Below are 17,706 nucleotides of genomic sequence, written 5' to 3' on the forward strand. Positions count from 1 at the left end.
GGGGAGATATGCTGATACTCTCTGAAAGTTTTCCTCTGTCTTCCACTTGAGTCATAGTAACTGGCAAAAAGAAATTACATCTCGGTGATTCCTCGTAAGACAAGAGAGCACCATATGCTACTACTGGGCTGTCCAAGATACTGAAGGACAGCTTCCCAGTACCAGCCTGACACTTACCTGATGACTGAGAGCATGTACTTCCAAAGTCTTGTATGAGTCAAAGTAAAGCATGGAGAGAAATCTTCCACCTGCTGTGGTGGAAGATACGCTGCACTCTCTGATTCAGGAGGTGTAAAAGAAGCCAGATGTTTCAGAAAGGCAAGATGTGGCAGCCTAGACTGATGGAGCTGCAGTTGGTGTGAGGCCTCAGAGGACCATGGATAATCCCAGAACTGCCTTGGGAGGGATTAGATAGAAGTTGTTTTCTTGCTCTTTGAAATAGTGGAATAACGAATGATACATTTTGCTTTCGCGGCAGTTTCTCGCCAAAATATGCATTTATTTTTAAACCAAATGTCGTCATATGAATATCGTGAAAATAAGTTGCTGTAGCTGTTTCTGGTGTGCAAATTCTTGGAGCGTGTATATATGTGAGTTTAACAGGTGGTGCTCCTATGTACTGGCAGAGAGGTGTTTAAAAACAGAATTTCTCCTCTACCAAAGTGGTGCATCCGAGGCCTGCGGTTGGATCGAGATGTGTTGCGAGCTTGAAGTTGTACCACCTGCCTTTTAGTGCCTTCCCTGGGATACAGCCTCAGGATGCGCATCTTTGAGCAGTTCAAACAGCTGCCTGTGTTATCACGGTAAAGAAGGACACAGCAGTAGTAACAAACAGATGGAGGAAGGCGAAGAGGTGGGAGAAGCCCTCCCTCCTCTGCCCTGAGCTACTTTGGCTTGCAGGTGAGCACTGGCAGGATTAGGTCCTGGCCCAGAGACAGATCTTAAGAGCCTCAGGGTGCAATGGCTGTGGAGCTCCTGAAGTGACAGCTGTGCTGATGTTCACCTGATAAGGACCCAGCCTTTTCTGCCAGGTTAACTTGAACGGTATTTAATTCTTGCAGAAGCTTGGCGTAACTAAAAGACCTGGCAGCTTGAGTCATAAAAAGCCAGGAATTTGGCAGAAGTTGATTTGGTTTATTTTATTGTGTGCCAAAAACTCTATTTAAAGTGTCTGACCTAAAGATGCAACGAAAAAAGGGAACAAGCTCCCTTGATCTTCTTTGGCAGCATTTTCAGACTCTTTGAATGTAAGAAAAATATTTTCTTGGTGTCAACCACCCTCTTAAATCTGGAAAGCTCTGACTTATCAGTAGCAACATGAAACTTTTAGTGGATTTGTTTCTGTTCTCTGCCCCAAGTTTTTGTCTTGTTCTTTTGTGTCATGAAATGAAATGCCTCTGACATCACACCAGCACATACATAGTTACTGGCACAAATGGAGTGGTTTTAGTAATGCATTTTTAGAAGTGATATCACCTACTAATTCAGTTTCTGTGTCTATTCATTAAGATAAATAGTTTATTGGAGTCTTAACTACTTCATTGAGGCTTATCTTTTAAGGAAAACAATATGGAAACAAGAAAATCAATATGGCAGAACTTCTTAGCTAAAAGTGGAAAATACTGCTTGTCTTCTTTATAAGAAATTTCAGGCTTGATATAATAACTTTCATGGGGACTTTCTGAAAAAAAAAAGTGGCAGTGTGACAAACAATAGCATCTTATATCATGCTTACTGAGATACTGAGAAATATCAAGCACTTCCAGATGGAAATATGATGTATGCTGTATTTGATTTAAGAGAAATAGTTAACTTTCAGGAGCTTCAAGTCAGATAATGGTAAGAAAATAATGGTGATGTGTTTTGTCTCTGAGTCCTGGGAGGCTCTGGAAGCAGGTCTTCTTGTTTTCCTATCTGTTCCTTCTTTCAGAAGTTTCCTTATCTCTCTGACTTTGAGGTTCCAAAGAGCAGACACTGTTACTGTTTATTTATTCTAAGTATTGCCAAAATGTGCTCTAAAGTATTTTAAACCCTCACTTTCAAGGATGTGTTTCCTAATAGTTTCTAAAATGTGGTAGTTTATCAATTTGAATGCTGAGAACTTGCATTATCTACTTCTTTTCTATTACTTACCAACCAGTCCTATAAAACAAAATGTATTTATATTCTGGTTGTGTCATAAAATAGTTTTTTTCTAGCCTATATACTTCCTTGAAATGATGAGCTGGTATTTATCCATATCTGTAGATTGTATTTTATTTTATACCTGCAGCCTACACACATGACATTGAACTTAGGCTGTGAAAACTCTTTGTTAAATCTTTTACATCAATGTGCTTACTTACTTATTTTTTGGTCTTGTTTCCCGCCCCTTCAGCATTGCTTGGATCTATAGCATTCTATAAAGAAATGCAGCTCTTGAACCTGGAAAGTGCTTCTTTAAAAGTAGCTTTATGAGGCTGGAATTTCTGTTTGGCTCCAGGTTGAGCATTTCCCAGTCTCGTGGGCTGATCTCCCTTCCTGAGCATTTTTGCATCATAAAGTTTATGCAGAGTGAAACAGACTCTGATATTGTCTCTGTATCCCATTACCTCTTATTGAGTGGTGCAGCAGGAACTGTCCAGATATGTAATTGAAAATTAATGAAGAACTTGGCTTTAGATAGAAGACAATAGTATTCACTTTGCTGCACAACAGTAGCAATGATATCCTGTTTCAAACAAGCATGAGAGTAGTAGAACCTTATTTATCTCCCTAGTCAGCAGCAATCACTCCTGACTGCACACCAGCAGCAGTTCTGCTGAGTGCAAAGATGCCATTTTTATATTGCTGTTTATCAGACCAGAACTACTACCTTTCGAAGCATTTATTTTATTTGTTTTGGAGACTGCTGGACTCTTGTTGCAGAAAAAAAAAACAAACCTATTTGAGCAGAATCAGCATTCAGGAGAAGTGCTTCAAGCCTCCTTTTAGAAGTTACTTCCTTTATTTTCTCCATTATTTCAGTATTTATCAAGTAGGTTTAAAGAAACTTTCTGTTTAAGTCACCTTTGTGCGACCCTAGAGCTGTTGATAAATTACTTGTGGTAAAATACCCATCAGCCTGCATGGAAGTGAAGGAGTGTAGCACTAGACCAGCACTGGGTTTTCAGGTACTTCATTTATTCCTCGCTTTACTGTTTCTTGTACATGCAAATTTTCTTGACTTTATCATTTAGCCAGTGGGCAGAGGTACAAGAATGCTGTTATGGTACTGTTTGCAAGCACATGAGAAGATGCAACTGAGGTGTAAACCATGGGGGTTATGATAGAAAGGGGAAATAGAGAGAATTAATTATATTAATGTTTTATCTGGATGCTGCAAGAGATTTGGGATTTGAGGGTAATTGTTGAAAAGAAAAATTGTTTCCAGTTCTAAATATATGATGTTTTAACATGGGGATAGCTGTGGAGGCAGAGAGAGGGTAAAATAGGTTCAAGAGTAATAAGGTGAGCAAAGGTGGGCATAGGTTGATGCAGAGGTTCCTGGGAGGCAGCTGCAGCCATGCTGAGACCGGGCCCGAAGTCCCTGGGGCAGCTATTCCTTTATGCTATTTAATGTATATTCTCTGGCTCCTGGACCAGCTGCTTATCTTGACTTAGAGACATACCCTGAGTCCAGAGGGCATGTGTGGCATACAGTAAACTTCTGTTTAAAATTGAGATTATTTCTTCCAATGGTAAAGCCGTCAATGTAAAGGTAAAGATGTTTGTTTGTCTGTAGAGACAAAATAAAAATGCTGAGACCTGACAAAAGTTTGTAAGTCACCACTCCAGGGTATGGGGAAGCCCTCTGAACTGATTTCCATGCTATTGACAGTTTTCGCTTATTCATGGAGAACAGGAGACCAAAAGAGTCTGGGAAAGAGCAAAAATACAAATAAACCAAGTCGTAAAGGTGACCTGCAAAAGTGTGGAGTGGTTTATGTCAGTTGGCAACACACAGGGCAAAGCGAGGGGTATGTGAAGTTAAAGGCAAGCCCTCCTGCCATCCCTTCCTCCATTCCTTTTCTTTTGTGAGTTGGTTGGTTGGTTTGGTTGGTTGGTTTTGGTTTTGGTAGTTCGATGTTTTTGAGATTGTTCATTCTGTAGCTTCCTTGGCTTGGAAGAAGGGACTGTTGAGGTGACTGGGTGGGCTCGAATAGTTGTTCTTGGAACTCCTGCATCTTCTTTTAAGTTCCAAGACTTAAACGTTTTTAATGAAATTGGCTTTGTCTCCAAAACGTGAATTTAGTACTTAATATCAAATAGTTAATCAGTGTTTTTAAAGGCTCTTTTCTCATCTACTTTGACCTTCTCCCACCACCAAGGTCATTCAGCTGTACTACAGAGAGGAAGTGTGGAGGGAAAAATGTTTTCAGTTTGCCAGGAACGGCTACAACCACAAGGGATTTTGAGCAGTGGGTCATGTTAAGCATTGTGATTTGTTAACGTACCTGCAATCTGCTCAGAACGTTCTTGTTGCTGCCGGTGCTGGTGGAGAAGCAGTTATTCAATTTTCCAGTATGATCTAAGTGTGAACAGCAAAAGTTGTTCCTCTCTTTTGGGCATACCTTCTGATGTGGACTGCTTTCAACACTGTCCAGGGTGACCATTTTCAAGCTTGTTAACTTAAGAGGATTTGTTTCTGTATGTGGGAACCGTGACAAACCATAGTGTAGAATGGTCAAACTGTTAAATAATGTACAGCCTGTTGCACTTGGCATAGCTCCTTGTTGTAGCCTCGATTTCTGTGTCAAGTCCAAGGACACAAAGCCAAACTTATTGGGGAATATTGGGGTGCTACAGTTCTTATTTAAATATATGTATCTATGTGTATGTATATATGAATTATGCTAATCCCAAGCAGTTATATTAATTTACAGTTTGACAGATTGTCTGTGCTAGACAGTAGATGTTCATTCTCTGCTCTGTGCTCGAGGACGGAGCTTGTTGTAACTCAATCGCTTTTCTCCCCACGGCCCCGCGGTGAGGCCTCGGCTAAGGGGGTGTACAAACAGCTGCAGCAGGGCTGTCCTGAGTACGGATGTGTCTTCATGCAGTGGGATCTCTGGGTCACCAGGTGTCCGGGTTTCAGCTGGGATAGAGCTCATTTTCCTCCTGGGAGCCGTGACAGTGCCGTGTTTTGGATTTAGGTCGAGAATGATGTTGATAACACGCTGGTGTTTTGGCTGTTGCTAAGTAGCGCTTACCCTGACTCAAGGACTTTTCAGTGTCTCGTGCTCTGCCGGTGAGGAGAGGCACAAGAAGCCTCTCCTTCTTGTGGCCAGGGCAGCTGACCCAAGCTGGCCAAGGCGATATTTCATACAATAGAACGTCATGCCCAGGATATAAACTGGGGGGAGTTGGCTGGGAGGTGCCAATGGCTGCGCCAGGACGGGCTGAGCATCTGTCAGCAGTTGGTGAGCAATTGCACTGTGCATCACTTGTCTTTCTTGAGTTTCATTTCTCTGTCTCTCTCCTTTTCATCACAATATTTATTTTTCTTATTGTTGTTATTAGTAGCAGTAGTACAATATTTTAATTTGTTTTGATTATTAAACTGGTCTTATCTCAATCTATGAGTCTTGCTTTTTTTTCTGATTGTCCTCCCCATCCCACCAGGGGCAGGGAGGGAGGGAGGGAGCAGTTCTGTGGTACTTAGTTGCTGGCTGGAGTTAAACCATGACACCAGGGACCATGGAAGCTGCACTAAATGGGTTTTAAGGAACCATGTGTTAGCCAGCTAAGCTGTGCTTCCTTCCTCCAGAGAAATACTCTGTTGACTTTCACCCACAGTGCTCCCCTCACTATGCTATCCACCTTCCTCCTGTGGGTTCTGGCAGCTGTCTATCCTTGATATGCTGCCTCCTCCTTTCCCTGGTTGTCTCTACACCAGGTTTCTTAAAATGCTGCTGAACTGCATTTGAGTCACAAGTTGGCAACTGTGCTCTTACCAAGACCTTTACTTCTGTTCTTGGTCCTATTCAGATGTAACAGGACATAAGCAGGGGGCCAAAATGGGAGAGTTTATTTTACTTGTGGTTGGGAGCTGCTCATCGATCACTTGATGAATTTCTGGTGGCTTGAGGAGTCCCTGTGATTATTGTACATGATTCATAGATCATATCTCTGTCTAACTTACAAGTTAGTCTTATTTTCATCAGGAAGTTGGCACTAGATGACCTCCAGAGATGTCTCCCAACCTAAATTACTCTGCAATTTATACAGTGATTTAAACATAGTACAGATAAGGATCAGACCCTGCACTAAAAGAAGGGTTGAGCACAGCTCACAATTTGGAAACAATAGGTGATTCATAGGCTAGAAGATAGAGGAGAGTTAAGCATGTATCTCTCCTTTGCACCTCAATATATTTGCATAGGCTGGTATTCAAAGGGTCTTGATAAGCTACTGTTTAGTTGATAGATCATAGAAATAAAGGTCTATTGTATACTTATTATGAATGTTGTTTAAAATTCTTACTCTTAACTCTCCTTAAAAGTATCCACAAAAGGTTTACTATTAAGACTACACAACTAGTATGTGTGTGGCAGGGGAATCACCTTATAAAAGGAGTAACTTTTAGGTTTTTTCACCTTTGATAGATCAAAACCACACTTTTATTCATTTATGCCCATTTAAAAATAACTCAGTAACAACAGGGTGTTGTCCACCAGCCAAACTTTGTCCACCAGGATAAAACTTTCTACCATAGTAGATTGTATTAGTGATACATTTGTATATATTCATTTTGCAGCTGATTTGTTATGTTACTGAATCACTGAACTTCCATTCCTCCTGTAACTAAGCATTTGTTTTGCTACTACTGATGTTCACAAAATATAAACACCAGTGCTTGGCTATAATGGTATGTGCCCTCCTAATATGTTTATGCTACAAATGGGGATTTGTGCAATGTACATTGACTACTGGTGCACAATGGGGCATTTTTTTCCTTGAAGTAGAAGAATCATCCTATGCTTTTGGAACTTGAACAATAAATATCGGTCTTAAATGGTGCCAATACCTCCTTGGGAGTCAGATCAACACAGGGATTACTGTGTGTTTTCTACCTTGTGATACTCAATCTTAGTTCCCTGAAGTTACCTTTATTTTCAGGAGGCAGGTACTGAAAATTGCAGAGGTACCTCGGATGACATCTAGTCCAAGCCATAGACTATAACCACCAGTTTTGGATTCCCTTGTCACAGGGAATTGTGGCATATAGGTCCTTCTGCACCACAGGGTACACCCTTCAGCTGTGGCCAAGCCAAATCGTGTCAATTCTGCTTTTTTTGGAACTTATCCCCACTTTTTGAGCAGATATATTTACCCTGTGTCGTTTTTATACTCATGAAGTCTTTCCCGTGGTGTTATTTAAGGGTGGGTATCTCTGCTTACTCACCTTATAGCTCTTCCTGAGTGCTGGTGGTTGCACTATAAAAATAGAAACCAGTGATTTATGTTCATTCTTGGTAATAAATGACCTTGGGACCTGGTCTGTTAAGACTTAAACTGTAAATAATTAAGCTTTACCTCTACAGAACCCTCACTCAACCCAGACTGTTTCTAGCTGTAATTTTATAACAGTTAACTCCTTTCCTGGAGACTGTGGTCATGTAAAGTGATCAAAAAAAAAATTAAAAGCCGTGCACACTTTTTTAATGTACACGATGCAGTAAGTGCTGTGCACAGTCAAAAACCCAAAAGCTGATGTAACTGCAGAACAGCCATGTGTTGGTTCCAGCTTGGCCTACCAATTCCAGACAGGTGCAGGCTCTCAAGCTCATTGGTTCTCTATTTATTTTGAAAGTCTGTCAAAACTGTAAGTTTTGTGCTTGACTAGTCTGATATGTTTTTACTTCATATCCAGAGAAAAGGGGGTACCAGGGAAACATGGAAGGATGCAATGTTCCAGTATTAGCTGATGAAGTAGAGGATTGTAAATTTCTGAAAAGATTAAATATCCTTTTTATTTATTTATTTATTTATTAAGTTTGGACAGTGCCAGTCGTCTCTCATGATCTGGGTTTTTCTAGTGCTAATTAATATTTTGGGCATTCTGGGTAGACTGATCTGTGAACAGCAATGCTCAAATTACAGTGTGAGATTTAATCCTGTGAGCGTATTGTGGTGAAATAAATTATTGACCAAAGCATTTGGAAGCAAGTGTTAAAGATGACAAAAATGTCCAGCTGAATGCACTACTGCACACACAAGTATTATGTCACGTTTTTCTTCTGAGAACTGTCTAGGTGCATGTAATTGCCTTGATTTTCAGGAAATAGGAATATTTTTCAAAATCGATATTTAAAAGAGACTAATGGAAGCTGGGCAGTTGACTGCTCTGTGGTTCCTGCAACCCCTTCCCCTAAAACTCCCTGAAACAGAGGAGAAAAAAAAAAAAAAGGAAAACTGTAGCTTTCTTTTGGAGAGAGGATGGTTTGCATCTAATGATGATCTCTTATCTGCTACTCTTGCAAATCCTCTGGACTTCTTTTTCTGCTTTTGTAATTTGATTTTAGGTATTGACCTGTTGATCCAAGTATTTCTTTTATTAGCAGTCACTTTTCAAATGTTTGTTTTCTATGTGCAATAAGATGGGGATTAAAAACTTTTCAAGTGTCTGTTTTCTGTGTGCAGCAAGATGGGGATTAAAATTTACCAGGGATTGAAAAAAAAAAAAAGAAAATGCAAATTAAATGGAAGCAAGGTTTTCTTCTTAGCCTTATTTATATGTTTGGGAGAGAACACCACAGCTGACTCGGCCTCTGTGGGATGTGGACAGTATGCAAAAATACATTATACTGTAGAGATAGAGTTAGTTCTCTCTAGATAATTCAAAAATACACAAAAAAATCATTATGCTGCTTACAATTTCCGTTGTTACTCTTGTGGCTTGAAATGTATCCCAGATTCCTCAAGGGTTGTGCAGCCTTTTTTTTCTTCCATAAATCTGGAGCTGTGGATGTTTCCTCCCCGCTCTGCTGCACTTTACTCTTGGGGATGGGGGCGGGGGGAGTCCAAATGCCATTTCTGAGTAATGAACCATCTCGTGTTCAGGCCAACAACGTGAGTCAGAAGTGAGAGATACCTTCCGTTCCTTGCCTCCACTTGGGCAGGTTTGGGAATCTCTGGGAGAGCATTTGTGGTCAGTCTGGCATTAGTTTTTATACCGCCTACGGTTAGTTTTCTTCATCATGTGTATTATCCTCTTGGATAATATCCCCTTGGAGTACACTAAAAATATGAGCAAGAGAGGAACATTAGATAAGAACAACCTAATATCAGGGAAGTGCAAATTACATGACGTCACAGTTCACATATTTCCATTTCAGGAGCAATCCAAAAGAGAATCATCTCCTCCATCATCAGAGCTACCCTACTGGTTTATGTACTTAAGGACAACTTACAGGGACTAAACACTTGTTTGTTAAACATTCAGAGCAAGTGTCATCTACTGTGGTTCTTTGTGTTAGATGTCTGGAAATGTCTGTTAGATTACTGGAAATGAGGATGCTGTGCAATGTATGCCCGAAATTTTGGAGGAGAGCCATTGCTGCCACCGGTTTTGTGTGACCGGAGTACTTTGGTCACTTTGAGCACTTGCCAGAGCATCTGATCACGTGTGTTAGGGCTGCAGTGCCACTTCTGCTCGTGATTAAAAGGAAAGTGGATGTTTAGCATCTCTTGAGCTTCTGGATTGCACCAAGCCTGAACAGGAGAGGGAAGTCACACTGTTGCTGGTGCAGGTGTGAAGGGAGGTGGTTGTAAAGTCTGGCAAAGTGGTGCCTGAGCTTCTGGCTGATGTGAAGCCATTCAGTGCCAGGGAGGGGAAACCCCTGAGCACAATGAGAAGTAGCCATCTGCTAAGCAATGCTAAAACTTGGCAGGAGTGAACTGCACAGGAGCCCCTCGTGCTCGACAATCGATTGGGCAGCAGGGAAAAGTGTTAGGACATCTGTTGGGATTTCCCTGTTTGTAGGATGTTGGATCCTCTCCCTTACAAAAATCTATGATTTCCTAATAAATTCCTTGCAGAAGCATACAAATATTCTGGGAACTTTTAGAAAAAGAGCTATATATACCTTCACTGGAGAAAAAGGCAGTGAGGGAGACAGGGGCAACAGGGCTTGACCTTGCAGAAACTGTAAGGGATTTTGAAACTACTGGCCACAAGTGCCCTTTTTTGAATCTAAAACTGTGTAGACTTTCCCCCCATCCCTAGGTAATAAGCTCTTAGTGTTTTCTCCGAATCAAGAGTACATTTTGTCAAGTCTCAAGGCTGCCAGCTGAAAACTGGCATGTCTTTCCTTTTGCCAGGTGTGAGAATCCAAACCAAGGGCCCCTCCCAAAGTACAGGATGAACTCCTGGGTGACAGGGTTGCTGTGCAAGCATGGCAGGAGGGAAAGGGCAGTGTGGTTGTGCTCTCAGCACCATGTTTCTGCTGAAGAAATCTTGTGTCTCGTCTGCATTTTTTTTTTTTCTTTTGGGTGTAAGATTTTCAAGAGGTGCTTCTCCAGCAGTGAAACCAGAAAGCTTATGACTAGGGGGATGGTCTTGTAGCTAGAAAAGGGCTGAATCCAGTGGCCTTCTCCCTTTCTAATTTCTGTAATCCTTAGCCTTCCCAATCTGATTAGAGCTGTGATCTTATTCCATATTTCTAACTTTGTTTGGAGGAAATGGATGTGTATATCTCACGTTAACATCACCTGAGAGCCTGGCACTGGCTGAGATGTGCATATGCCTGGAAGAACTGAGTCACAAAGCTGAATAACAGCAAAGGAAGCAAATTTTTTGGATACAGAGTTTACCTAAATGTCACCTTCAGCGCTCTGGACTGCAGCTGTGCTGTTTTTCCTTCAACAAAGGGCACAAAGGTAGTGGGCTTGGTCAGCCTGACTAGTTATTAATTGTGCTGACACCTTTGGCAAGGAGTACTGACCTTGTTGTGCATGAGCAGCAAAGGATTTGGTGACCTCTCTGTTCCCACCAGGCAATGCAACATCCCAATTAATGGCTTTGCTCCCACCAACCTTCCTCTGTGCCTGATGAGGGAAACAGTGATGGCATCCCCAGAGTGGGTGACGTGGTTGGCCCACAGGGTCACTCCTGGAGGAGGTGGCTCAGTGCAATCCAGAGCCAGGCCCACACACAGGAGATGAAGGATAAAGAACCTCTCTGCCTTGGAAGAGTTTTTTACAGACCAGCTGTCACTTGGGTATTTACCAAAACAGCTGTGTAGGGCTGAATGGTGATCTGAGCATGATACAGGGCAGTTTGCTGCTGAAACACCGGCTTGAGCTGTGGCTGAAGGTCTGTCCTCACCCATGTCCTCACTGAGAGTGGACAGCTGAAGCCCTGGGACCATTTTGCTGTAGGATGGGCAATGGGTATGTGGACTGGGGAGGCTCGTCTCACTCAAGGAGTTGGCTGCATCTCTCCACTTGCTTTTGAAAACAAGACAAAATGTGGTGTTTGAGACCAGGCCAGAGGCAGTTTGGTGACATCAGACAGGTGCTGCTGTTGCACTGCCCTCTGACAGACAGCATCCATCTGCAGACTGCAGCAGTAGACATGGTGCCTCTGATGCAAAATCTGTGCTGGCCCGTGATGCCGACTGCAAAGTGCAGAGGTTTCCCATTTTATAGTGACCTCTTTTTGCAGTAAAACTGGGTTAGCACATTGGTGAAGTGGCATATGGATAGCTGGCAATGGGTAAAGGCAAGCTGGGAGAGAACAGGTTTTAAAAGCTGTTTAGAGCCTAAGAAAGTGTTTGAGGACCATGAGGCCTCTGCTCAGCAGGGGTTTTGCTAACTACCAGTTTAGTTGTAGGCAGTCTCGGAAGGGACATCCTTAGTTTATAGTGAAAATATTTAGACTGTGACTCAAGTGTGGGTAGTCTGGGAGCTATCTAAGTTGTTTGTTGATGGACAAAGGTGAGGCATCTGGCAGCCTTCCTACTGTCCTAGTAAAACGCCTTATCCCTGTGCTAAATTTTACTTGGGCCATAAACTCAATCCCTGCAAGTTGCAACTTGCTCTTTTGCACTGGATTTCAGACTGATACCTACAAAGAAGTTGAGATTTTTGTCACATTTTTATATTCTTGTAAAGGCAGAAAGAGGGCATAGCCAATTAGAGCAGTAATTGCTTCTACCATTTCCCTTAAACCTATCTGTGAATGAGTTTTCAGAAAGCTTAATGCAACAGATAGGCAACATAAATTACCATATCCATTCACCAAAAAAAAATAAAATCCTACCTTTAATTGTTTTGGTCTCTCTGTTGTGAAAGGCAATATTTAGAATTGTCACTGTTAATTTTCTCCATTATCATCCAACTCAGTCAGACAGGAGATGAAGGACAGTCACATCCTCAGTGTGGATGGCAAGCTCAGTCCCCATCTTAAAGACTTTGGACAATGTCAGGACTATTTTTGAGTCTACAGTTAAATTATTTCTTCTCTAATAACTTTCTTTTTCCCCCAGAAAGTCTGCTGTAGGTGTGCATGAAAAAAAGGAAAAGGAGGAGAAAAACATAAGGCCGAATTAAACAATATGAGGAAAGAGAAGAGGTTATACAAAGTTCAAGAAGCAAAGGGATATGGTTTAGAAAAACACTGAGATAATGAAAGATAATATATAGATGAAGTAACTGTAATATTGTTCCCCCTGAAACTTGCCTTGTGGGCTCCTGTGGGAAAATAGAAGTTGACGTGTGCTTACTTTGGATTGCCTGTCTGGAAAAACATATGAGATGATACAACATCCTTGTGGGCCTGTTGATGTGAGTGATAAGTTATAAAAGAGAGAGGAGGGAGCAGTAAGCCAACTATTCTTGATCAGACAAGACTGAGGAATAGGATATTTTTACAAGCCCAGTTTAACACTGGTTCGACGCGTGTTGCTGTTACCCTTTATTGACTTTTTCTGAAATGAAGAACCTAATGTGTTTTTTGGGTATGCCGTGGACAGAAGCAGTATTATAGTAGTTTAAATTGAGCAAGGGTTTAAATTATTTGTTGAGTAAAACGTTTTCAGAGTAAGGCTAATGAGACCCTGGATTTCCCCAGGTTTTTAGCCTCTCTCGCCAAAGGCCCAAGGAAGAGGTTAGAAAGTGCTGCTTTTTGGGAAATACCTTGTCACAGTTGCTGCTGCCTTAAGGATGTGAGATGACTTCTTTCCTTTTCAGCCCCATTTCTGTGACTGTTTGGGAAACCTTTCTGAAAAGTTGCACTTGAGTTTTGGGGAAGCACATGCACACAGATAAGTGATATGATCTGAATAACTTGCCAATAATTTTGTCCAGGGTCTTTTTTACTCTGGGTCTGCCACAGACCTGCCTAGGTTAGGCAGCAGGCATCTTGCTTAGAGTCCTGCATGAAAGCACAGGTATCTAAATATTTATGTCAGTATGTTTCTTATTTCTTTATATGTCTAAAACATGAATATAGTTTAGCCTCCTTTATAATTTTTAAATAGAGTTGAGTTCAAAACTATATATGCTTAACACTTGAAACATTGTATGAAAATATCTGAAAGCTCTTTTTCATAAAACATCTTCTTTAAAAGCTTTGGTTTTATTCTTTAGTCTTATTTTTCTCTTCTAGTTGCTTCTCACAGTAACATAAAGGCAAATGAAATGGAAACCAGTACTAAGTACTGAGAATGGCAAATAGAAAAAGGATAACTAGAGAAAAAAAATTCTGCTTTTCATGGGATTTTAGAAGTCTGGGTGCTTGCTAGAAGTACTGGCTCTAATCCAATGTGCTTTTATTGGCATATATGAACAAATTATCCAGGGCACAGCTATTTTTCTTACTGTAGTAAAAACAGGGAAGCTGAATAGAGGCTTTGTGTAGGACAAATATTTTTCCTTTGAAACAGGGTACGAGTTTAAAGTTTATCTAGTGTGCCTTCTGGAAAAGGGAAAAATACACTTCTCAATCTCAGCAAATAGAGCTGAGCTCTATAAACAGAATTTAATCACTGGTGCAGTTTTATAACATTTCTTAGTTGCCTAACAATATGGGAGAAAGCTCTGTTTATACAGGCCTTTGTCCCTCAAAAATTTTCTGTGGATGCCCCTTCTGTAGCATCTTTTGGAGGGCTCTAATATTTTCTAGCCATATGAGTGTAACCAGGAGAATGAGGCCATTGGGGAAGATAGTTTTTAGGACAACATTCTTCAAGGGCTGTCTCCATGGGTAATCCTTCTTATTCCAATTGAAGTAGCTCACTTTATTGCAGTGTCATTGCTATTCAGAGCTGAGCAGCCCTTGAAGTCTGACAGTTCTGTTCAGCATCATGTATTAGAATTATCTCCAGTGAGTATCATTTGTGCAAGATCCCCATAAAGTAGTGACTCAAAAGATAAAGGCCTAATTATTTAATCATTCTTAGGTAAGTAGGAGGGTAACCATATTTTTGAAAAAAAAAAAAGATTTTAGGTGAGTATTTCTTAAGTAATGTTAAGATCACTAGAATCACCTCTAGAACAATTCTTGAAGGGCTTGGAATTGAATGGTGCAGTCAAATTTCCCCAGCCTCATCTGTCACTCCTCCAAACAGGAAAAGATCAAAAAGCATTACCTCATATGGCCTTTTAGCTCCTTCTCTTTCTCCTTTTCACCTTCCCACCCACACTTGTGTCACACACACACTTATTTCTAGTAGAAGAACCAGTTGAAGAACAGCAAATCCACATTCTGAAAGATTTTGGAAAGTTATCTGCCTTCAAAACCTGTTGGAAGTTTACAAAAAAGAAGAGCTTCTCTGAGGTTTCCTGGGTGCAGGGTATCCTGGGCTCCTGACCCAGACTGAGGTTTCCATTGGGAAACTATCTGACACCAGTATAAAGAAAATTTTACATTGAAAATGCCTCAGCAAGTGTTTTCAGTTGAATGAATGAGCAAATTGCAATGAAGTACCTGGTTTTAGCGTTTCAGAATCCCTTTCTAGTGATAGTTTGTTAAATTTGTCTTGGTAACCAGCAATGACAAATTCCTGGGCAAAATTTTTTTGTGATATGTGGAAATTCAAACTCTGTAATTAGAGCAAATTGGAGCCAGAACCATTTTGCACTGATTACAATTAATCTTTTACAAAAGTTTCTAATTTTGTCATCTTTAATCACTGGATGTTTGCTGGAAACCTAGCATGTGATTATAAAGGCCTTAAAATTTAAAAAAGTGTAAATGCTTCTGAAAGTCAAGCCTGTAAACTTGCCAAGCCTGGGCATTCACATCAAGGACTGCTTTTGGAAATGTGAATTTGTTAATAGATTTGGGGGGGGCGGGGGGGGGATCACATTTATGCATTTGATCAGGTAATTTAAAACAAAACATCAAAAATTTGACATTAGCTAAATATATGATTTCATCATGGTAATGCATGTAGAGGAAGGGCTTGGCCCAGATTAGTGGATGAGAAGATTGTATCCGTCCAGAGAAACATAAATAATTGAAACTACAAAATCAAAGACATGAAATGCCAAAAGCTTAAATCTATTTTCTTCCCACAGATCGTGGAATCTGTTATTCTTCAGTCTGTTTTCTTCCACGAAACAATTGCTGAGTTCCCTAAGTGCACTGTAAATACTGCAGCAGGGTGTGACTTCAGTCAGCTGTGACCTCAGTTCAGTAAGTTCTTTTACATTTGACTCACATTGTGCTGAATAATTGGAGCCTCAATGTGGAATAATCACTTTTGCTTAGATGTTTAAGATAGTGCCTTTTGTTTACTCGCTGGATTGCAATATGTTCTTTTTGGGTTATGTGCTCGTTAATGCAAACAAAAATCGATGCCCAAGATTTTTGTCATGGTGCAAACAAGCATCTCCAGCTGATGCTTGGATGCAGCTGAGTTATTGTGTGTCTCAAAGTGCTGAGAACTGCGTAGACTTTGGTCAAGGTCATGCATCCCACTGCAGTCATGTGCCTGTTTTTAACCTCAGGTGGGGGGAAGTTGTCCTTGAAGTTTATTGTTTCAAATCCATGGCTCAGAAGGAAGAATCATCAGGGAAATTCTGTATGATATTAGAGTAACTGGCTCTTTGACTTCACACTACTGTACAAGCAAACGTGTCACGCAACTCTTCTCATATCTCTACGTTACTCCACTCTGCTGTGGAGCAGGAAATGATTTTGGATTACTTGATTGGTGTCAAGGAGGTATTTCAGGTAGAAGGGAGAAAAACAAAAAGGAATCTTCCCTTGAAAAACGTTTTTTTTCCAGTGCATATTTTTCGATGACAATGAAATAATGGTATTTTTTTGACAATATTAAATTGAGCATCTTGATTCACTTGGCCACCACTAAGTGATTGGTGTTCTGGGTTCTTTCTTTGTAAAAGGGTTTGTAAAAGTCAGTGTATGCTGGTGCTAGGTCTTAAAATAGCTTATAGTGCAACTTATTCTCCAATTTTATTTAAAGTATAATTTGTTTTCTTCTGTCTTTTCTCTCTTCTACCTTATTTTCAGAGTCTCTATGGTACTGTTGTTACATTACTATATGGACACTGTGTGTCTAGGCCCCTTCTGACCATGTCTCCTACTATTATTGAAGAATAGAAGAGGTAGTAATCTGGATGGCATCTTAGATACCAACTTTCAGGAGCACCATTTCCCCCCATAGATTAAACACAAACTATTTTTTGTAGGTCTCAGAGTTTGAAAGAAATAAGATCCCTGTAGCACAGAGTAAATTTTGAACAAAACATACAGTTTTCTGTTGCATATATCTATGAACCAGCTTCAGAGTCAAACCTCTGTGCTGAATTAGGGCATGGGTTTGACTCACAGGTATTGGCATTGTTGCTGCTATTTACTACAGCTTCATAACTACATGGCTTTGAGGACAAATTCTATTTCTTATGTCTTTTATGTGTGTATGACAAGTGAAAACCTGGTCCCTTTTGGAGACATGCTGGCTAGATTTGGAATTAATTCAAATACTCTCCAGGAATCATGTTTTAATGTAATACTTTCATATATACATGATGTTGCAATTACATTGAAAGTATTAGGGCAATATTTTAAATTACTTCTGAAAATATAAACACTTTACCAATTTTTTGTGCATTAAAAAGTTGTCTAATCACCAAAACTTGTGATGGTGGTGTTTGTTTTAAATCATGTTACCTAAAGTCCTGAGCTTTTGCGTATCAGCCTTGTGAAGCCTTGTTTGCTGCCTGGTTTGCACATTATTTGATTTAGTCCTTCCCTAGGGAAGTTTGAAGAGTTACTCAGCATTATTAGAGTATGTGCTCGTTTGTTAAGTTTTAAAAGAAAAGTTTTAGGTTTTCTATTGAGGTCTACTGTGAGTTTATCTTTCAGCTCAGCATTGCTAATTTGCTGTGGCCTGATCAATAACATTTCAGTTTTAGGTATTTGTTCACCTTCATTTTTTGTTTTCACTGAACTGCATGGAAACTGCCTTGTTAATGTTTTGGGGGTTTTTTTTTGCACCATATAGAAAATTTGAATCTTGCAGTAAGATAAAGAGTGTGAACCCTTCCCACAGTATATTTTGAGGCTTTTCAGATATATCTGAATTTGCATTCAGAGCACTTTATTGGTGAAAGATGAAGGTTAAATTAACAATGGTGTATCACCAAAGAATACCATCAATGGGTGACCCACAGTGGTATGAAGCTTGGCTGTTTAAGGTGACTGGGAAGCCA

At 40.4% G+C, this 17,706-nt stretch overlaps 1 protein-coding gene across 4 annotated transcripts in view; it reads left to right on the plus strand.

The window, feature by feature from the left end:
* The window catches only part of EPS8 (epidermal growth factor receptor pathway substrate 8), a 136,289-nt gene that overhangs the window by 53,573 nt on the left and 65,010 nt on the right, over positions 1 to 17,706 (plus strand). The window contains exon 3 of one of the 4 annotated variants that reach the window (XM_032687235.1): positions 15,547 to 15,664. The exons of the other annotated variants lie outside the window; for them this stretch is intronic. The gene's annotated coding sequence lies outside the window, so the exon portion shown is untranslated. The remainder of the gene's footprint in view (positions 1 to 15,546; positions 15,665 to 17,706) is intronic. 4 annotated transcript variants of the gene reach the window in all.

Source organism: Chiroxiphia lanceolata, chromosome 5 (genome assembly GCF_009829145.1).
Source record: "Chiroxiphia lanceolata isolate bChiLan1 chromosome 5, bChiLan1.pri, whole genome shotgun sequence".
Lineage (NCBI taxonomy): Eukaryota > Metazoa > Chordata > Aves > Passeriformes > Pipridae > Chiroxiphia > Chiroxiphia lanceolata.